At 36.9% G+C, this 21,390-nt stretch overlaps 1 protein-coding gene across 11 annotated transcripts in view; it reads left to right on the top strand.

Moving 5' to 3' along the window:
- The window catches only part of LRRC4C (leucine rich repeat containing 4C), a 497,868-nt gene that overhangs the window by 471,510 nt on the left and 4,968 nt on the right, over window positions 1-21,390 (top strand). The window contains exon 1 of one of the 11 annotated variants that reach the window (XM_032690520.1): window positions 5,235-5,487. The exons of the other annotated variants lie outside the window; for them this stretch is intronic. The gene's annotated coding sequence lies outside the window, so the exon portion shown is untranslated. Of the gene's footprint in view, window positions 1-5,234; window positions 5,488-21,390 lie in introns of those variants that run through there. 11 annotated transcript variants of the gene reach the window in all.

Here is a 21,390-nt window from a genome sequence, read left to right as displayed (position 1 = left end):
ATAATGCAGAGTTTCAGGAGGTCATCTTAGTGCATGCTGAATCCCAGCTGCAGTACACTGTACATCTCTGTTATGTTGCTGGATATGTTTTTAAATGGAACACCTAATCCATAATCCAAAGTATTTTATGGATATAGGGATATCAATTATACCATAATAACTGTTTTTAAAAGAAACCGGTCTTCAAAACAGAAAGATTTTCCAAGTGATGCAATCTTAGAAAAGTCAGGGTGAATTTTAGATAGACTGTACAGACCTGTTCCTGTGATAGTAGACTTGTTTCCCTATGCTGTTAAGTCCAAAGAATGAACTAGAACTGAAAATTTAATGTAATTTAAACATTAAGCTACCAACTTCTTTTTTTAAAAAAGTGAATTTTTTATTCATATAGGAAAATATATTTGCCAGTTCACAATTTGAGTGATTCTGGGGACTAGAATGTAATTCTCTCATGTTTGTGTCTAGCCCAATACAGACACCACTAATTAGGAGAATGCTCTTTTGGTTCACTGTGCAGAGATTACCTTCATTTCAGTGAAGGCAAAATCTTAGGTCCTGATTTAAAAATAGGTATTGCAGACATTCCACAGAGGAAAGCTCTTTGAAATGTTTCCTTGGGTACATGCAGTTCCCTGCGTTTGTGCTTAGTAGTAGAGCATAATTAGATTTCAAATTACTGGATCACGTGACTACCATCAAACAAGGCTAGGCTAGGGTGAGTCAGTAGGCAAGTGAGTTAATTTACTCTTTTGAGACCATAATTCCAAGTCAAGTGTGTGTCTTTGTGAAATATATATGTTTTGGTATGTTTATACATATATGTATTCACCTCTCAAATGGCAGCAGTTGGGCTAACGTCCTTGGCAGGATGAAATAGCATTTGTAAATGTCATTATTTGTCTGGAACCCCACACTGCAAACAAGTATCAGAGGAACTGGTCTTAGCAGCTTTAAGGCATGATTATTCTCTGAAACAGGAAATGGTAACGAAGACACTCATCTTCCCGTTTCACTACCTCTCCCCAGAAGCAATTCAGTTACATTTGCATGGCACAATATTCAAGTTGTTGCATCCTAGTCTCACAGGATTGTCTCAAAGGACTGGGAATGGTTTCAGATCCTCTGCATAAACATCCTTGACACACTGAAATTCTGCATATTCTCAGCTCCATCATTTTTCTTATTTCTATCTGGAGTGCAGCAATAGTAAGAACTTATTAAGGGATAACACTAAATTAAGGAGAGAAGACATCGCAAAATTGTGCTCTTTCTAACTTAGAAATAGGTGATCTATATATTACTCAACTGAACTGAATATAAGAAAACTTTTCAAACTCCAGGAAAATTACAACAAACAATGCCAAAACAAGCCACAAAGAGTAGCTCTGGCTCCGGTCCTCAACACTAGGTTGTTGTGTTGTGTTGCTGTTCCTACTTCAGGAATTAAGGATTTTATTACTGTGAAACATGCTGGTTTCAGTCCTTTAAATCTCCAAGTATTTATGCTTATCTATAATGGACCCACAAAACAATACATATGAATGAGAGAGGACCAGGATGTAGCTTTTGACAGGGATGAAAAGGATAGAGATTTTCTAAAAATTGAACAGGACTGCATTTCTTTTCTTCTGAAAACATATGGAGTGAAATGAACCTCTTGCGGAAAGAAAGTGTTTTTTAATTATTTTACTGGGGCCAGCATTTCCTCCTCAGAACCTAATTAAAATTATTTCTTTTAGATAGTGGTTTAGGGATATCTTGTAGGATGGATAAAACTCTCTTATAAACTCTGTATAAATTAAATTCTTTAGATTTTTATCCCCAGGCTCTGCAAAAAGTATTTTCAGGCTTCTGAATAGTTTATTATGATCAAAACCACTGTGTATATTTCAGTGTATTGCATAACAGGCTATTGTTCAGTAAGTTCTGTTGGCAGTGGTTTTGGAAGGGGGAAGGAGAGGAAGAAAAAATGAAAAAAATTAAAAAGAGGGCAACTTCTTAAGAAAATACGTTTTCTAATTATTTTTTTTTCTGTCAAGGCCTATGTTTTTTCCATTATTTACTTATTTACCACCTAAATTACAGATATATCAGATGGTCAGAGGAATAATTGACCATAAATCTATTCAATTTATAATTACAAAAGAGCATTTTTCATGCTTAGTTTGCTGATGCGCAACCTTTTCAGTTGGTTTTTCACACCACATGAGTCAGTGGCAATAATGAGCCAAATATGAATGTAGTAATTAGCTGAGATCAGTTTCTTGATCCTCCACCCCACCCCCCGTGGTTTTTTTTTTCAGTCTGACCCTTTATTGAGACTATATAGCTCTATGATCTTAAGTCAGGAAGCTACTCTGCTGAGTTTCAAGATCAAATCAGCTTTAGCTCAGATTGAGTAATGACGCCAACAGCATCTTTCAGCAGCAGGGTGTAAATTTATAATCTTCAGTATTGCAGCACTAAGGTTCTGCTACGTGTATTACAGAAATAACTGCATTAGCTGTGGCATAAGACTGTTTTCTTCAACTAAGAGTTGCAACTAATGGCAAACGTCACATACACCACTCAGCTTCATTGTGATCGAACAAGGGACAGGGTAAAAAACCCTAAACTGCTTTCAAAAGCCAAGTTTTAATTCTATTTCTCCATAATAGGTTTAAATTTAACTTGTGAAGATTGATCTTTTACCATTGTGCAGATACAACAGGTATCTGATACTATATGCGGGCAAGTAAGTATAGGAGGGAAAAATCCCTGAAAGACTGGCTTTGTTTGGACAAATGATGCCTCAATGTCCAGTAAACCTAGAGTACTACCCTCTTACATGAGTAGGAATAATTTTCTTCCTATACCAACATTTTGAGTGATACTGTACAGTATATCAAAATTGCACTTTTAAATGCATTTTGGACAATAAACTACAGATCTTCATTCAAGTATAGAACAATTTTTGAAGTGCAATCTCTTGGCAAAACCTTTTTGCATTTTTCATATTTTGCAGCCAGCTGCTTTTAGTAACAAGAAAAAATTTAGCAGCTCATACTTGCGACTAAGAAAGGAATCAACATCAAAGATTATGGGTACTTTTTTTCTAATGCAGTCCTGAGAGTTTTATACATTTTGTTCTAACTCATCTAAAGTTCTGTCAGGCCTCATTAAGATCAAACATTCAAAATAATGGAAGGCTGTGATCTTCTCCAATATACATTGTTAACTCATTTTAAGATAGATCTGTAGCTTTAAACAGAAAGGTGTTGTTTCTACATATTGCATAAGAAAATTTGATACTGGCAAGGGGTATGACATTTGCCTGAAAGGACAAGTGGCAAACAGCAATGTCATAGAAATATGCAGAAGCAATCATCCCAGCTTCTCTTCTGAAATCCTCATAATCATTTCACTGGTCAATGGTACATGAGTTATCCTTGAGTGAGCTGACAGGGAAACAGGGGAGATAAAGTGATTAATTTAATTTCTTCAGTTCAAAATAACTGATCACTTAGTACCTTGTCATGAAAGTATACCTAAGGTGGATTTAATAGTATTGACAAAAAAAGAAAGCTTGAATTTGGAAACTTTGATCCTAAATTTGTTCGTTAATTTTGGCATGGCTTTGGCAAGTCATAATTCACCAGGACAGGAGTGAAAATGGAATTTAAATACTTATAATCTAAACCTTTTAATGTCTGTTAAAAACTTGTAATGTCTGTTAAAAACCTTTTTAATTCCAGAGGGAAGACTCTCATGCATATCAAATACTGAATTCCTCATAACCATCATCCACACCTACTGAAAACCTCCCCTTGTTTATTCCTTGTGACAGAAATCCAATTGTCTTTGTAAAGGACAGAGACACGAGCTGTTGTAGAGGATATTTTTGACCCTGCTGTTGATTAAGTTGAAACATTTTTGAGAAATAATACATTAAATATAATTTTCATAAGAACATAATGAACTAATTACCAAATATTAAAAAACTAATCTTCGTTCTTGCTCATTAACAGTGCACAACGCGGTGTTGTATCCTACGTTGGTTTTGCTTTTCTTAAGTGTACATACTTTTGCCCTCAGTTTCCTGACAACAGCACTCAGATAAAAATGTTGGATCAGGAGTTTGAGAAGCTATTTAAATGGATGCAGTGAGACAGACCCTGTGCCAGTGAAGCTACACTGATTTATACAAGCTGTGGATCTGGCCAGTGAATTTCATTTTTGACAGTAACCACTATTACAGCATAGTCAGGACTTTCTACAGGAATTCTTTGTGACATAGAGCACTGGCTCAGCATTCATAACTAATTTTGTGTTGAATGAAGTGATCTTTATGCACTGAATTGAAATTGAAACTTCCCATTGAAAGAACATTCCAAAAATACCAAAATTCAACATGTGTTCAGAACGGAGAACCTTATTCTCAGGGGAATGAAAAGTCGGGTAACTTTAGTTGAAGTATGAAGCCTGGATTTTGAATGTTTTTCGTGTTATTGATAATTGAGCCACCATGTGATGGGCAGAGTCGCATGGCCATTGGATTGTAAATGGAATTGGCCATTATTCATTGCAGTCTGCAAGGAAGGTGAAGCCAACCCTCATTCAAAATCCTTGAATCAACAGTTTGAAAATCAGAATTTCAAGATGATAGTAGCTCTGTACTAACTTCCAGGTATACTATCTTCTGTGTCTGCATTGTCTGTTCATATTATTTGGCAATCACTAATGAAATTATTCCTCTCATTTCCTAGTATATTCTTACTTTACCTTTTAGTAAAAATTGGGAGATAATAAAAGCAAAGAGCAATTGTATATGGTCTAGTAAGTGCATTGTTCACTCTTAAGTACTGCTTATTAAATTTCATTTTGAAAAATTAAGCTGTGTTTAGTATAAATACGAGGGATCCTGATGAGAAGAAAAGCACCCCAAAACATTAAAAGAAAAAAAATAATTTCTTTTTACTCTTGTTTAATTTTGAATTTACTTAGCAATTTGTACTACACTTAAGAAAAAAAAAAGAAATTGCTGACAATTTGGACACCAGACTGCAGGTAAATGAAATTTTAAAAGGAGGATTTAGTGTTCTTTAAGAAGGAAAAATGAATTTTGTCAGTTCTTTGTCGACCCTTAATTAAATTGAAAGGTGACCTATTATGCTACTTTTGTACATTAAGGAGAAACTCTTAAACTGTTTTGCTGATTTCAGTATACCACAGTCTTGCAGGTTACATTGCTGGGCAGCTTTGTGGAGCTGCAGAAAACTTCCTCCCTTTAAACAGTTGTAAAGTATTATGAAAATATTTTAATACAGCTTTGCTCTCTTCTAGGGGTTACCTATACAGTAGACTTTAAATCCCAGTATTAATTTGTGAGCGTTAATTTGCTACTTGTTTCAAGTAAGAAAAGAAACAGCTGTTACTCAAGGCAGTCTGAACAGCAGATACTAAATGTTAATAGATCCCACCAAATGATGGCTACTCTCTTAGGAGAAGGTAAGATAATTCGTGGTTAACTCTTTCCCAAGTAACCTCTCATGCCCTGTCTCACAAAGGACAAATGCCAGGGATAAGAGAGGCTGCCTAGCACATGCTTCTGCAAACACTGAGAGAAAGATTTTCAGTATGCTTAACTTACTGTTGACTAAATGATGTAGGGTACTAGTCTACTCATATTGGATACGTAGCTCTCTCCTGAAAAAGAGCCATTGCATCTGCTGAACAAAATGGAGAGTTGAAGAAGCTATTTTGCCAAATTCTTAAAAGCAGATTGTTCTCCCAGTTTAATTCTACAGCAGTGCTCTAGTGCTGTTCTGACAGAAGTACTTGACATGATACAGGCAAATGAGAAATATACTCCACTTGGAGTCAGATCCTTTTTTGAAAATGGACTTTCCAAAACAATAGGGAATTTTACACTAATTGTGATTGTTGAATTTGAGCATAGATTTATAGCCCACATTTCTAAACTTCGCCTTTGATTTCAGTTGAAGATAGCAGCCTTCAGTATTTCTTGATGGTAAACTGTAAAAACTGTAAAAAAATTGCTATGTCTCCAGAAATACCAGTGGGGAATAAGATAATCGTGATAAATGTTATATACATCATTTGTCAGTGTAGGATTTAAAACTCACAGGGAAACTTCTAGATAGAAGTCAATACATAACTCTAAGCAATTACCATCTATTAGTCAGTGTAAAACCTCTTAAAACCCATGTACACCAGGCATAACACATTATAAAGGAGGAGATAAGGACATCATTCATTGTGGATTATGTCTGCTGTTACCATTGCAACCCTATGGTACCACGGAAGAAAAAAAGAGAAAAAGAAAGGAAATAACTTATTATTCAGAAAAAGGAAAATTTATTTTTTGAAAACTAAAACTAAGTCCATTTTTGAGGTATGATTACCGTTCTTTCAGCATTTCCGCAATCAGAAGAGACTTCTTTATTACATAGTTAAACCAAAACTATTTGTGTTATCTTTACCATTTTAAGCTTACTTTATAAAAGCTGCATTTTCATAGCAGTTGGCTGCCTGAAACCTCCTGATATTCATAAAACTATAAAATCATAGAATGGTTTGGGTTGGAAGGGACAATAAAGATCATCCAGCCCAACCCACCTGCCACGGGCAGAAACACCTTCCACTAGACCAGGTCACTCAAAGCCCCATCCAGTCCTACCTTGAACACCTCTGGGGATGGGGCATCCACAGCTTCTCTGGGAAACCTGTCCACTATCTCACCATCCTCACAGTAAAGAACTTCTTTCTAATATCTGATCTAAACCTGCTTTCTTTGAATTTAAAGCCATTTTCTCTTGTCCTATCACTACATGCCCTTATAAAAAGTCCCTCTCCAGCTTTCTTGTATGCCCCCTTTAGGTACTGGAAAGCCATTCAAAGGTCTCCCCAGAGACCTTATTCTTGAAGAATGGATCAGTGTAGTTTAGAGGGTAACAAGGATCACAGACTTCAACTGGAATAACAATCATTTGATTTCATTTACTTGAATGAAACAATGCCAGTTTGTCCCATCTGAGAATTAGACTAAATTCAGACAATTTCTTAGAATTACAGAGAAAAACATTGCCTTCACACTGCTGGAAAGGAAGAAAAAAAAACCCCTAAAGAAAAGAAGCCACAAGAATGTGTTATGTATAGTATTTTCTTTTCACCTATACAAAAAAAAAAAAAATGTTTTTTTCATCATCCCCTCCCAGATAGTGATAGCTGCAGTGTTAGAGGAAGTTCTTAAATCTGTGCATGTTCCTTATCTCTGATACGCAGCAGCTCTCCTGTCTTTCATGAAATCCTTCTGAGATTTAGATCCCAGTTCAGAAATCAGGTCTAGTGAAGGAAATTTCTATGTTTCTATGTGAAAAATGTGAAACGAAACTCCCCATTGTCTTTGCTGGTTCTAATTGCTGTGATTACGTCTTGTCACTTCCTGAGTGTTCTTAAGTACTGAGCTTATGAACAGCAATATGAATAAAGAAATTAAGGTGTTTTTTCCCAAGATGCTTGAACCCAGGTTTTAAAACCATTCTTGCAGATCAAGGGCAGTCATTGACAGACAGTTACGTGGTAATAGCTGCCATTAGGCATACTTGCATAAGTGGATACAGCTAGAAATAGGCAAATAACTGTATTTGCCTATGGGCAAATAGCAAAATCCACTCTACAATTAATTGTGTAATCTTCCAGGCTAAAAAGTCCACTATGTGATACGGGTCTGCAAGGCAACACAGTGCTGGGGACGTACATGCTATATAGCATTGATATTTAAATGCAACATTAGCACTTACATTTATCATTGTTCTTAGCAGCTCACAATCACATGTGACTGATGTGAAATACTCTGGTAAGAGGGTGCCAGAGTGATGCCAAAAGTCTTCAGATGCATACTTCATGGAATGACTGCCCTATCAATGCCCACTTCAACTGCATATGGGTGCCTGTTAATGACTCCTTGAAAATATTTCATATACTTATCCATGTACATCTTTCTGGAGTAGAGAGTACAAACAAGAATCCAGGAAACAGTTCTCAGCCAGAGATAACTAGACACATTAACACTTTTGTCATTCAACAATTTTGTCATATTTTTGATGTTCTCAGACTAGAGCAATAGTTAGAATTCAAAAATTCAGAAAGTATTTTCTTGATAGGAAACAAAAAAATGGCTTTTTTAAAATAGTTGAGCTGTATTTAAGTGTATTAGGTATACCTATGCATGTGTTTGAATGAAAGCTTCATTGGCTGTGTTGTGTTTTATTACTATCTTTAAGTACTTAACAGATCATACTTTTCTTATAGTTAACTCTGTGTCTTTCAATGTACAGAATGAAAAAAGTAACCTGAATTCAGTACTTGAGCTTTTACCAGTAAAGTTCTCCTTTCCTTGAAGTTATTTGTTACCATAAGGTATGACAGCTGCTTTAAATCTGTGTTGAGTCTGTCTACACAACTTTCAGTGACTATAGTGTAGGTATATACCTAATATGGAACATTTAATCTGCAAATGGTTAAAATTTTACAAAGCTGTAAGAAACTGAAAACAACATTTCCCAACGGCAGATGTTGGACACCCTGGTGGTATCTCTGTTTTCTGTGATAAATATTTGTATTGCTATGCAGGCCAACATAGTAATGGAAAGCTTTACTGCAAGCAGCCATATTTATATCCTTGAATAACATCAAATATCAAATTTATTCTACTTTGGACAGATAATTTTCAAATTTGTTTTGAACCCTGAATCCACTCTTGCTATACGTTTTTAAAATAGTGGTACTTTCTGGGGATCTTTTAAGAATCCATGATAACATATTGACATTTTAAAATATTATATTACTTTTTTTATATAGTGCACTTTCATATATACGAACTCTCTTTTAGCTGTCTCAGTTACTATTTTTTCCTTTTATGTTCTGTGACAATTTTAATTATATGAAAATTACATTTCCATCTCCCTGAGAACTGTCCTAAAAGAATGGCATCAAAGCCCTAGTGCTTACATCAGCAGTAATCTGCAACTGGCTCTATATAGCAAATTCTTATTGATATATGACATGGAGTCCTGACTCCACTGAAATCAAAGGCAAAATTCCCATTGGTTTCTGTAGGAGTAAATTTTTACCTACGATTTTCTCTAGTTACAAATGCAAGTCTAATGGTGGGCTTATGAACATAGAATACTGTATCAGCACTTAAGTCTGAAGAGCTGAACAAGCAGGCTGATACTGGGCATTGTATCCTGTTGGTAACTTGAAGTAGATAAATAACACTTCAGTGAAAATGATCATTTACTAAAGAAGTATGTGCTAGCTTTCCTGAATTTCACTTTGATGTAATAGTGCTTTGAATTTGACCAGTGATTTCAACAAGCAGGCTATAAGCAGCCTACGTAGAGAAGACATTCCATCAAATAAATATATATTCATCATGACTAAAACCATGTCTATGTGAAAATGTAAAGTAATCTATTATTTTTCTCTATAAGAGTTATTGCAGGGTAAAGTTTCAGAGAGATTACATCTATCCTATCCCTATAATTTATGATTCTTGGATTTATAGATGGTCTGGACAGAAAGAGAATAACATAATTGGCCATTGTTTCCACAAATTCCTTTAAAGCTTTGATTTTCACAAAACTGCTTTCCAAACTTTCTTTATTAATGATGACTCTTCCAGGCTGATCTACATTATCAGTACCTGAATCAGTTGATACATTCTGAAAAGATTTGCACTATGTTTTTGATACCTCAGGAAAACACATTGGGATGGATGATATGGGATTGTGCTAGTATCACATTTCAGCACATATAGAAAAAGAATGCTCCAGTATTCAGTTATTTCAGTTACTTCAGAATTAATTTAACATTTTAATAAAATGAAAACAGGTTAAAATAAAAATAAAAATGCATAATAGTTTTTGATTGCTGCATTAAAGAAGTTGGCACAGTTATAAAATTGTACCTGGTTCTATCTCTTTAATTTTGCTTCCAGTGCTTGACTAAGCATGAAAAGGGGAAGGATGTTTCTTAAGGTAAAATCCGAATGTTGTCTTATATATATGTGTGACCCTATGACTATGCTTTATACAAAGATATTTGGGAGTTAATGAACTTATTATTAGAATCTAGTAGTTAAAACATTAGTAATTAGTCATTGTAGAGTGAAAGTGGTTTTGGAACTATCTTTCAACAGTACTGTGGTCCATGAAAACAACATCCATCCTTTACTAGGTCAGAAACATGTTTGTTGCAGAAGAACTGACATTGAGAGAATATAGTTACTCCAAATGAGATTTGAAGAGCTCATATCAGGCTGACCTCATTCCAGGGAAAGTCATGGAGCAGATTATCTTGAGTACCATTGCACAGCACGTGCAGGACAAGCAGAGGATAAGGCCCAGCCAGCATGGGTTCATGAATGGCCGGTCCTGCTTGACCAGCCTAGTCTCCTTATGGCAAGGTGACCTGCTTAGTGGATGAGAGAAAGGCTATGGATGTTGTCTACCTGGATTTTAGTAAAGCCTTTGACATTGTCTCCCACAGCACTTTCCCATGGCTTGGATGTAGGTACTCTTTGTTGGGTAAAAACCTGGCCGAATGGCTGGGCCCAGAGAGTGGTGGTAAATGGAGTTTCATTCAGCTGGCAGCCGGTCACAAGTGGTGTCCCCAGGACTCAGTGCTGGGCCAGTCCTGTTTGATATCTTTACTGGATCATCGAATCTGAACAAGGTGATCAAGTGCACCCTCAGTTCACAGATGACACCAAGTTGGGTGGGAGTGTTGATCTGCTGGAAGGTAGGAAGGCTCTGCAGAGGGATCTGGATAATCTGGGTCCATGGACTGAGGCCAACAGTATGAGCTTCAACAAGGTGAAGTGCCAGGTCCTGCTCTTGGGTCATAACAATCCCAGGCAACGCTACAAGCTTGGGGAAGAGTGGCTGGAAAACTGCCTGGTGGAAAATGACCTGGGTTGCTTGTTGATAGTCAGATGAACATGAGCCAGCAGTGTGCCCAGGTGGCCAAGAAGGCCAATGGCTTCCTGGCCTGTATCAGAAATAGTCAGGCTAGTAGGACTAGGGAAGTGATCATCCCCCCTGTACTTAGCTCTGGTGAGGCTGCACCTTGAACCCTGTGTTCAGTCTTGGGCCCAAGAAAGACATTGTAGTGAGTCCAGAGAAGGGCAATGAGGCTGGTGAAGGGGATGGAACATAAGCCATATGAGGAACATATGAGAGAGCTGGGGTTATTTAGCCTGGAGAAAAGGAGGCTCAGGGAAGGCCTTATCTCTATACCTACCTGAAAGGAGGTTGTAGTGAGGTGGGGATCAGCCTCTTCTCCCAGGCAACTAGCAATAGGACAAGGGGAAATGGACTCAAGTTGCACCAGGGGAGGTTTAGATTGGATATCGGGAAAAATTTCTTCACTGAGAGGGTACTCAAGGTTTGGAACAGGCTGCCCAGGGAAATGATTGAGTTACCATCCCTGGAGATACTTAAAAGACGTGTAGATGTGGCACTTAGGGACATGGTTTAGCTGGATAGTTGGCAGTGTCAGATTACTAGTTGGACTTAATGTTGTTAGAGGTCTTCTACAACTGAAACACTTCTATGATTCTGTGGTTCTATGTTGTCCTAGAGTGATGGAATGACACCAGAAGATACTTTGCCTACTTGCATAAAAACCAGTTATAAATCTCTTAGCTATTACACTCTTCCCTTTCCTTCTCCAGTTAGAGAAGCTAGTTCCCTGAAGATGAACTGTTGTTCTTTTTCAAATTATTTAAATCTTAATTGGATGGCCCCAAATGATAATGAATGTGAAATGTCACGTTTTGCCACTTGTACATTCCTATGGAAAGAAATTTTCTTTCAGGTCTTTTTAAACATTTATATTTAAAAAGCAGTTTAAGGTTTGCTGAGACCTGTCTGATATGAGGGTTATACAAAAGCTTTTCTGTGGCCAAGGATCAAAAGAGCATAGCACATATATTGGAGAGCCTGTCCAAGAGGAAGTTTTGAGAACAGTTCGCAGGGAAAAGACTATAGTAGGTCCCTAGGAGTCTCTACCCATTATCAATGTAGCAAGGATTGGACCGGGATAAGGCGATCCACTTCAATGTCTGTGATCTGTTCCGTGGGTAGAAGAGCCATCCAATGATTTCTGGGGAGGAATACCATAGCAAGCATTATAAATTCTAATTTCAACCTCTCGATGTACTTCTTCAGACTTGCCATCTATAGTGTCAACAGCTTGTGGCAAATGCTTGTTAATACCTCAGAACCAAAATGGCATCTGAAAGAATGTAGAAAGGGGAAGGAATGAGAGAAAGAATATGTACATGAAATAACAAATACAGGATATTTAATGCATTTCTGGAATGTGTACAAATACTTTGATAAGAAGAATAATACAGGAATCTTTAGAATAGGACAGAACATTTTTTAATATTTAATAAAATTTATTTTTAAATGTCATGACATGTTAGTCACACCCTTTAACACATAGATTAAGTCTGCATTCTGCTGGAAATGTGTTTTGGTATGTCTGGGCCCCTGTTCTGCCTCTGCTGCTGACACCATTCACTATAGCACCTCCACTTCAAATCTTGTGGTTTGCTAGAACAAGATTCATCCACACTTTGCATAGAAGCAGACTCAGTCTTTGTACTCTTAGGGCCAAACTGAAACAGTGCACTAAGACACATTATCCTGAGGTCAGCAACAAGTTGACGTTTGCTATATGGCTATCATTTGGAGCAACACACATTGCATCTAGTCAGCATGGAATGTGAAGCTCACGTTTCCCAAGTATCATGTAGAGACGTGCTGAGTTTTGGCAATTAATCCATTATTGCCTCAGTTTCTTCAGCCATAAACAAGAATTATATTACCTGTCTCTTTTACAGAGGACCTGTGAGGATGTGTTTATACCTCACATCTTATTAAGGCAGTCCAATGAAGGATGGATTGTTGCCAAAAGCTCCCATTGTATGCAAAGGGCCCTGAGGCCACTACGTTCATGCAAATCCCAACAACAGAGCTATCAGGTCAAAGTTTGTTGTTCAGATCCAGGAAAATACTTGTAAGTAGATGCTATAGTCCCCCTGAGTCATCACATGGTTTCACTCTTAATTTTATTTCACTAGCTGCCTCCTAAATTGAATTGAAACATTCTCCCACTAGTAATATTTAAAGGTGCACAAATACTGTACGCAAGAGCACCTGTGACCAACTCATTGCCCAGCAGTGATAGATCTGGTAATAATGTGCATGCTATTCTGGCTGTACTGCACTTTGGTAACACCTAGGGTTTAATTGAAATACACCCTGACCTTGGTTTTGTTCATGAAGCATAGAATGGACATAATTACTATGAATCTACTGAGGGATATTATGGCAAAATGTCATATTACTAATTTTGGCTCCTCATACCCTTTGGGGGAAAAAATAATCACAGATTTCAGTAAAAAACAATGTATTGCAGTTTCATAGAAGTCCTAAAACAAGTAATTTTCAAAAAAATTAAGTTCTTATATTTCTCTGTACCTATTTTTCTTTCAAAACACTATCACAGTAGGATAATTGCATTACCCCTAACAGTTTCATATTCCTTCATAATTAAATAAACAGCTTGTAAATTGCATACCACAAAGTGCCTGTGTTCCACTCTTACCTTAAGGGGTTTCCATAGCTACCAAGGACAAGAAGTTTAACCATCATTTACCAGACTCGAGGCTATTTGCAGCCTTAACTTTTTAACGCATGTCTCTTTTTCTCTTTGTTGCTTTATTTATTAGCAGAATGAGGGAGTAATTTGGACTCAGTTAGCCACTACAAATGCAATGATGCAAAATGGACTCTGGTGCTTTAGTGTGTTATTAGTTGGATATGTTTCCCCCAGAAGGTATTTTGAAATAATACATACTAACAATAGAGACTATAGTAACCAAGGTTATGAAATAACTACCAAGCACTTTTCCAACTCAGCATCAAATAATTCAGATCTTAAAAAAGGAAAACAGGAAGATTTTTTTCTTGGCACAGCATCGTGCCATAGAAGTATTTAGACAAATATCTATTTTAATTCATATCCCAAAAAGCATTGATGCAGATTTTACATGGTTGCTTTACTATAATTTCCTTTAATCTCCTCTGTTTTGCATACTAAAAAATACATTTGGAAAAACTACACTCGTTAAGGCACAAACTTGACTTTTTATGCCTCTGAAATGGACAATTTTCCAATTTGCTAATATAAAAATAATCTTCAAATATTTTAAAATAAGTTCAGATTTTACCAGAGCATCTGTGTTGCCAAAGTGTAGAAAAGTATAGAAAACTGCTACTGATCCACAACTGTATTGAGTGCTCATCAAACTAAAATATTTATATCTTCTAGTTTACGTTAGCTGCTGAGGTCAAGAGCTCAGGAAGGCTCAAAGCATGATGTGTATGGGTAACTCTGGATCTCTTTCCCCCCGTGGTGTGGGGCGGCCCAGTTCTAGTGCCATTTCCATCTGAGGAACCATTTCCGACGACTTAAGTGGATGGGGGGACTCCAGCGCCAGGGGTTTCTTCAGGTCCTGAGCCTGGAGGGGAGAGGTGCTCTCCCCTCTCTCCACCCACGTGGCTCCATGGCAGGCACAGAGACAGCACACCGGCGTGGAGAGGAGGCAAAAGAGTGTTTGTCGTTGGGGGGGTTACATTTATAGGGTTAGGAGGATTCACAGAGTAACCAATTACAGGTTGCAGGAAGGGGTTAAAAGGGGCCAATGAGAACGCCTTAGGACATCTTCCCAGGACATTCCTGCATGGGATAACACTTGTTGTGGGGGGTCTTGGGAAGAAGAAGGCATGAGTTAGCAAAGAGACTACAAAAAGCCATTTTGAAACATGTTTAAACCACAGTTTTCTCATATACTGCAGATTTACTGCCACAGGTAACAAGAATATTTAACATTAGCACATTCAGTAGATGAGCAAATATTGTAATTTAGGAAATTATGTTTTGTGCTTTAAAAACTAGATTCCAACTTTCTTAATGGCAACTTTCTTACTTTAATTGCCTTTTTTGTTGTTATTGTTTCTCTTCATTGTACTGACTGCATTTGTATATTCTTAGACTGTGGTGTTCTGACCTGACATTTCCCACATCTGTTTTTGTAGTCTGTGAGTAGGGAGAAAATTCTGGAAGGAATGAGGGCTAACATCTTGGATTCCATCAGCCTTGCACATTTTTGCCTTTCCATCTTTTGAAAGACACAAATTTTAATGTTTCATATACTTAAACTGCAGATTTTTGCCTACCACTTTGAAATGCTGTAGTATGTTGTTGAAAAGTATGTTAATTTATACAATTTAATTTTTCCATGTATAAAAACTGAAATATTCTACCAGACCAAAACTAGTTTGTTTGAGTTAAAGTATCACTGTGTTATGTCTAAGTAGATGTTGTTAAATCACTGCTAGTCTACTAAAAACAAAGAAATACTAATGTTTCAAAAAATGACCTAGTGTGACAGGATTGAAAATTACACCGAAAATTGTTTTGGAGCTGTGCTTTAGAACAGCATATAACTTTTTATTAAGGGTTGGTTTTATACTGATTTTGTTGTGGTTCATAGATGCCTTCCTAATGTGGATCTGTGATTTTACTTTGATAATAAATGAAAAAAGAATTTAAAAAGCGTAATTATAGAAATAGGGCAGTTTAATTATTGCTCACTGAGGTGTTTGTGGCATAAGATAGGGAAATTCTGAAGGTTCTCGTATGACTTCCCCTTATATCATGGTTGGAACATGAGATGTAGTGGCATGCATCTGTAATTAAGATAATTTTCTTATAAGGCTATTGTAATATTCCTACTGTCCAGATATCTGTTTCCCCTTACATAAATATATGTCCAGAAAAATATATAAGATGAAAAAAACAACAAAACTTCTGAGAAGCTGTTTTATCAACTGAATTAATGAAGCAAAATGGAACTTGAGTAACCCAAGGGATCAGTGATGAGGTAGAAAACCTTTTTACCTTTACGTAATTGGTTTGAATCAAGCCCAAGTCAATATAGAACAAAAGTTCCTAGTGTCTACATGGGGTCTCAAGAAAATGAACCTAAATTAACTTTGAAAAGGGACTAGCTAAACTACATTACATCCTTTTCTGAACATTCTTAATTGAAATTACAGTGGCCTTGATTCAATTTAGCTTAAATTAAATTTGAAATAAGAATGTCCACACAAAGATTTAATGTAATATAATTAACTCACTTAAAAGTTAATTCCAATTAAAATTCTAGAACGTTTCTAGGTGCACTAGTACCAAGCTGTATTGTTGTGGCTTTTATGAAAGAATTTAAGTTAGTTCATCATGAATAATTCATAGTTGCTCCTATTCATACCACTGTGAGTAGTCTGAACAGATAAGTTAGGTCTGTTTTGTCTTTTTCGCCCTTTGAGTGACATCCAGGGAAAGGACAATAAAGAAGTCAAATAATTCCTCTTAATAAAACTAAATCTTCCTAACGAAATATTCATTACATATCATCTGATGTTTTCTATGGTTTTCCTATGAAATTAGCAAATATTATGAGTTATACTGAGGATAGAAACTGCAAATGATGCTTAAGAGTAAAATAATATTTATAAATAGAGGGGAAATAAGAGACTGATACAGATTCAAACACTGTAAATTATTTTAATTTCCAGCTAAAATGCAAATATTTTTTCTTGGACCAGTGTACACTCAAATTCTCCTTTCTAAAATGTTTATTTCATGTTCATTTCTGTTACATGAAGTTAAAGAGAAAGTTTTAAACCTTAGAAGAACATGAGAGAGGAAACATGAAATCATGCTGGAAAATGAGGCATGTGAAATAAAGGCGTTTTCTGTATAACAAAATAAAAGAAGAAAAAGGCAGACTGGGTCAAACTCATCCTTGATTGAACTCCCCTGAAATCAGTGGTGATTTAGGAGGATTGAATGTGTCCAATCACATTTAAGTCTTTCAGGTACGTGTCTTAGTGATTCAGCTGAGTCTTGAAAGGTTTGCAGAAGAGAACTGGGAGGTATCTGAGGTACAGCAATACCCACTTTGCCTCCTACACTTACATGCTTGAACGGGCCACAAAAAATCCCAACTAAGTCCCAGAGCAAAACAGTGAAACATGCAAAGAGGAGAATAATTTGCATTGGGAGTGTTTTGATTTGTCTGGTCTCACAAGTAATCAGTTTGCATTGCAGGGCTGTCTATCTAGACCTCTTCGGCCTCGACTATATTTAACTAAAAATAAAATAAAAAGCAAATAGATAAAAACTGCTGGGCTTTAAAACATCCCAGGTTTTAGACATTATTGCAATGGTTCCCTTGACTGTTGTAGAGACTTTTAAAATCCTATAGCACTGAAAAGGGAAAAGTGATTTTTAAGAATGAAGGAAAAGATACACAGCTATATAGTTGCAGTCATGGGTTTTCATTGTAAAACAATCTGTTTAAAAACCCCCAAACACTTCAGACAGGAGTCAGTCCATGAGGAAAATGAAAAGTAAGATTAGGAAGATATGAGATCTACTGTAAACCAGTTCACTGATTTTGCATGATGATTATTTCAATGCTCTGTTAAGAACATAGTATGTCTTCCTTTGTTAGTGGCAAAGGCATTCAGTGGAGAAAGGGAATGGTGTCGTTGTACTGTATAGGGGCAGGGAACAGCATGCAAAGTGTTTGTACTGCTCTTGAACTGAAAGCTCTAGTCCTCGGGGGTTCAGCCAGGTGGAAAGGTATTTCAGGACAGAAAAGTGGGGGAGGCGAGGTAGGCGGAAGGGTATGGTGAGTGAATCCCTAGCAATGTGGTTCCATCAGCCCAACTCTTTACAGCCACCTGGGGACACACATGTGAGACTGCAGGACCATTTGCAGAGCAGATGTTGGTAGAGGATTTCTGACCCCAGTGGAGCTGCCTGCCCACAGTTCAGTCTCTGTTCTGGGACGAGGATTAACCCTCATGTGTTTCAGTATTTTGTGAAGCTAAAGCATATCATGTGCTTGTCGGTTTGTATCTACACTGAAATTCCTTTGGCTTCCTCTGCTGACATTGCTGCCAAAAGGGGATCAGTCTCAGGCTCTGAGAGCGTTCAGAGCTCCTGAAAAGAGAGTCAAAAGAGTTACTTCTGCATAAGGTCATTCTGGGATTTGGACTTATTTTTGCTGTATTTCATGTTCTGTCCATACAGAAACCATTTTCAATTCTCTGGTGCTGATGCTACCAGAAGAGACATCCCAGCATAATTAGCTGCTTGGCACACCTAGCTCCTCTTCACATGTTTGAAATCTGCAGTTTAATTTGCAACTGTAGAGTGGCTTGTTTTCTGAATAAAATGCAGATAGCATTGCAAAGGGTTTTTCTCTCAAAAAGGGTGTGATGTACAGCATACATAACAGTGCTATATAAAGTGAAGGAAAGATGCATTTGCTGAATGCATTCACGTATGTGTCAACTTGAAAGGGATTTGAATGCTCCTCATCCTGAAATTTTCTGGGACATGGCTGAGGGAGAGTTTTGATGACTTAACTGTGCTTCAGTTGAGACTTAACTGTGATGTACTTGTGATGATTTAATTTTACTGAGATAGTTTATACACCTGATATCTGATAAATTTTTCTACATAGTCAGTGACACATGGCATCACATCTCAGGATTTCATGGCATTGTATACAGCACAAACCAAAATGTGCTAGATCACACTGTATCTTAAACCATGTACTGGGATAAAGCCATGGCCTTTGTGCTGCACAGCTCTGCTGCTGAGACAGTTATTCATAGACCCACGGACTAGATGGAAAGCTAAGTATGAGTTGCCAAGAGCAACTAAACTGCCAGTGATCCAGCTAAGGGTCACTGGAGCTTGGGGAAATATCTTTGCCACCTCATTAGGCAGATCTTTGGAAATGGTGTAGAAGTTCTTTTTTTGTAATCAAAGCCCACCATTACAGGAAAATCATAATCACTTTCTCCTGGTAATATAACAAAGGGAGAAGAAAGCACATCAGTCTCAAGACCTAATTACCAAAAAGAAAAAGAAAAGAAAAATTAATTTGGGATACTATTACAATGCACATAAGAAGACATTTCTGGCAAAGTGGCAAAGTTAGATTTCAGCAGCATAACTACCACATCCTTCAAGCTGCCCCTAAGGAAAGCTACACTGTGCATATCTGTAGAGGTAGATTAGCTCTGTCATTCCTTGCTTCATCTTCTGCATTGGATCTTAAGAGGGTAATGCTTTTTGCTCAGAGGAAAATGTGTAGTACATCAAGACTAACAAAGTGTCAGATAAGCAATAGAGAGGAGAACATGCATATCAAATGCCAATTTCAGAAAGATTTTTTTTTTTCCTGTGGAAATAGAAAACAAACCAAACAACTCTCCATATATGTCTAGGAATGGCTCCAAGGCCATAAAGAGAATATACATTCCTGTATTAAAATAACAGATGATAATTAGAACAGTGCCACAGATAGACTTAAGGTCATGTTTGGAAACACATTTGATAATTGTACTGTGTCTGGGCAACTCACTGTGTAGTAAGGAAATTCTTAGCATTTTAAACTACATTTTAAGTCTATACAGCAGAGGGCACTAGTGTTACTGTATTGACCATGAAGTTGCTATTTTGGTACCAGAAAAATGAAAAAAAAAAATTACTTAGAAGACAAAGAGTTGTCAACAAAGACTAAAGCTGGTTGATGGTCTATGTTCCATGTGTGGGTTTGTTAAGCTAAATCTTCATGTGTCCCTGGCATAATAGGTATTGAATAGCAAATTACTCTAGTACAGAGTTCCAGATGGATCTTTACGTAAAGCCCATTAAAATATTTCCATAGTGTTCTTCAAGGGTTTAAATTAATTTTAGAGTGTGTTTTTGTGTTGGATAATTTTTTTCCAGGGTATTTCCAAGGTATTTATGATTTAAAATTACCCTGATGTGAAATACCTACACCAAGACTTCCTGAATATTTAAGTTCTGAGCTGTGGAAGACCACTAGTATAAAAGAAAGGACCTTTTTAATACATTCTACTGCCACTAGGAATGTTACTGCAGTATTAGCCTCATACGAAGCTCACTAGTTGGAAGGGAGGACTTGCAAGGCATATGCTTGCCTAGTATATTTTCTGCTGGTCATAATTGCTTTTTTGGATCATCAGCTGCCCTGTACTTCAGCAGAACCAAGTTCAAGACCAAGTGTGGTCTTATGCTAAAAACTGCATTTCATTTCCTATATTACCAACAAAGAGGGAAAAAAGTTGAGTTGTGTAAATAAATCAAATGTTAAATCAAATGGTGGCTACAAGAGCTAAGGTTTGCTCTCACTACCTCCCTGAATATGTTGCAGAGGGGTGACAATATAGATCTTCTGTACTTATATATTAAAAAAGATCCAGCTTAGACACAGAAAGGTCAAATATACCAACACATATGAAAACATATCTCAAATTTTGTATCCCCGTCTCACAAAATGGTGATCCTGTCTTCTTCAGAGAAGCTAACAATTAGTGAGTAACCAAGCTTGTATTTGAATTTGAATCTTGCAGAAACCCGATGGTGTCAGACTTCCCTGGAGGTCTTTGATAGATTGTAGTACTGAGGCACATGTTTGATTGAGACATCACTAGCACATGACTAGGGAAATCAGTAAATGTAAAAGCCATGGGCAATTTTTGCCTTCAGCATACGGAAAGAGCTTTTTTATGTGAATGATTCATTGTTTGAGTCAATAACCGAAGATAGAAAGGATATAGGGAATTTATTTTAAGAACATAAAAGCATTTCTTTCAAAAATCTTTTTGCAATTGAGACATGGAATCATTTTGTTTTAGGTTGAGCAATATTTGCTAGTCAGTCTCATAACTGAATAATTTATATGTTATGATGAAGTACTGTATTCAAGTAAAATGGTTTTAGCTTTTTTTAATTTTTTTTTCTTTTTACACCCAATGAGAGTATGTGTAGTGATGAAAAGGGAAGATTTGCTGGATAAAAGGGGTAATACCATTAGGCTCGAGGAGTTGGAATGGGAGGAAAGTGCCTCGGCGTGCTTGCAGCATGGTTTGGGATCATCAGCTTCACACAGGTTAGCAAAGAGCAATTGAAGGAACTTTATGCATTATCTGATGTTGGGGGCTTGCTCTCTCATGACCTTTCTTATTTCTCTATACTTTCTTGTTCTACAAGTGCTATAGTTTTCCTGGTCCTTCAGGGTATCCAGGATACTGGAATGAGAGCAGAAAGTAACAAAAAGAAAGGTAGAGAAACCATATGACATCTTGTAGAACTGGCCTTTAATAGTGAATAGGTCTGAGATAGAACACAGAAGATTCC

This window comes from Chiroxiphia lanceolata, chromosome 6, assembly GCF_009829145.1.
Source record: "Chiroxiphia lanceolata isolate bChiLan1 chromosome 6, bChiLan1.pri, whole genome shotgun sequence".
Lineage (NCBI taxonomy): Eukaryota > Metazoa > Chordata > Aves > Passeriformes > Pipridae > Chiroxiphia > Chiroxiphia lanceolata.
This window is presented reverse-complemented; position numbering and strand designations above follow the sequence as displayed.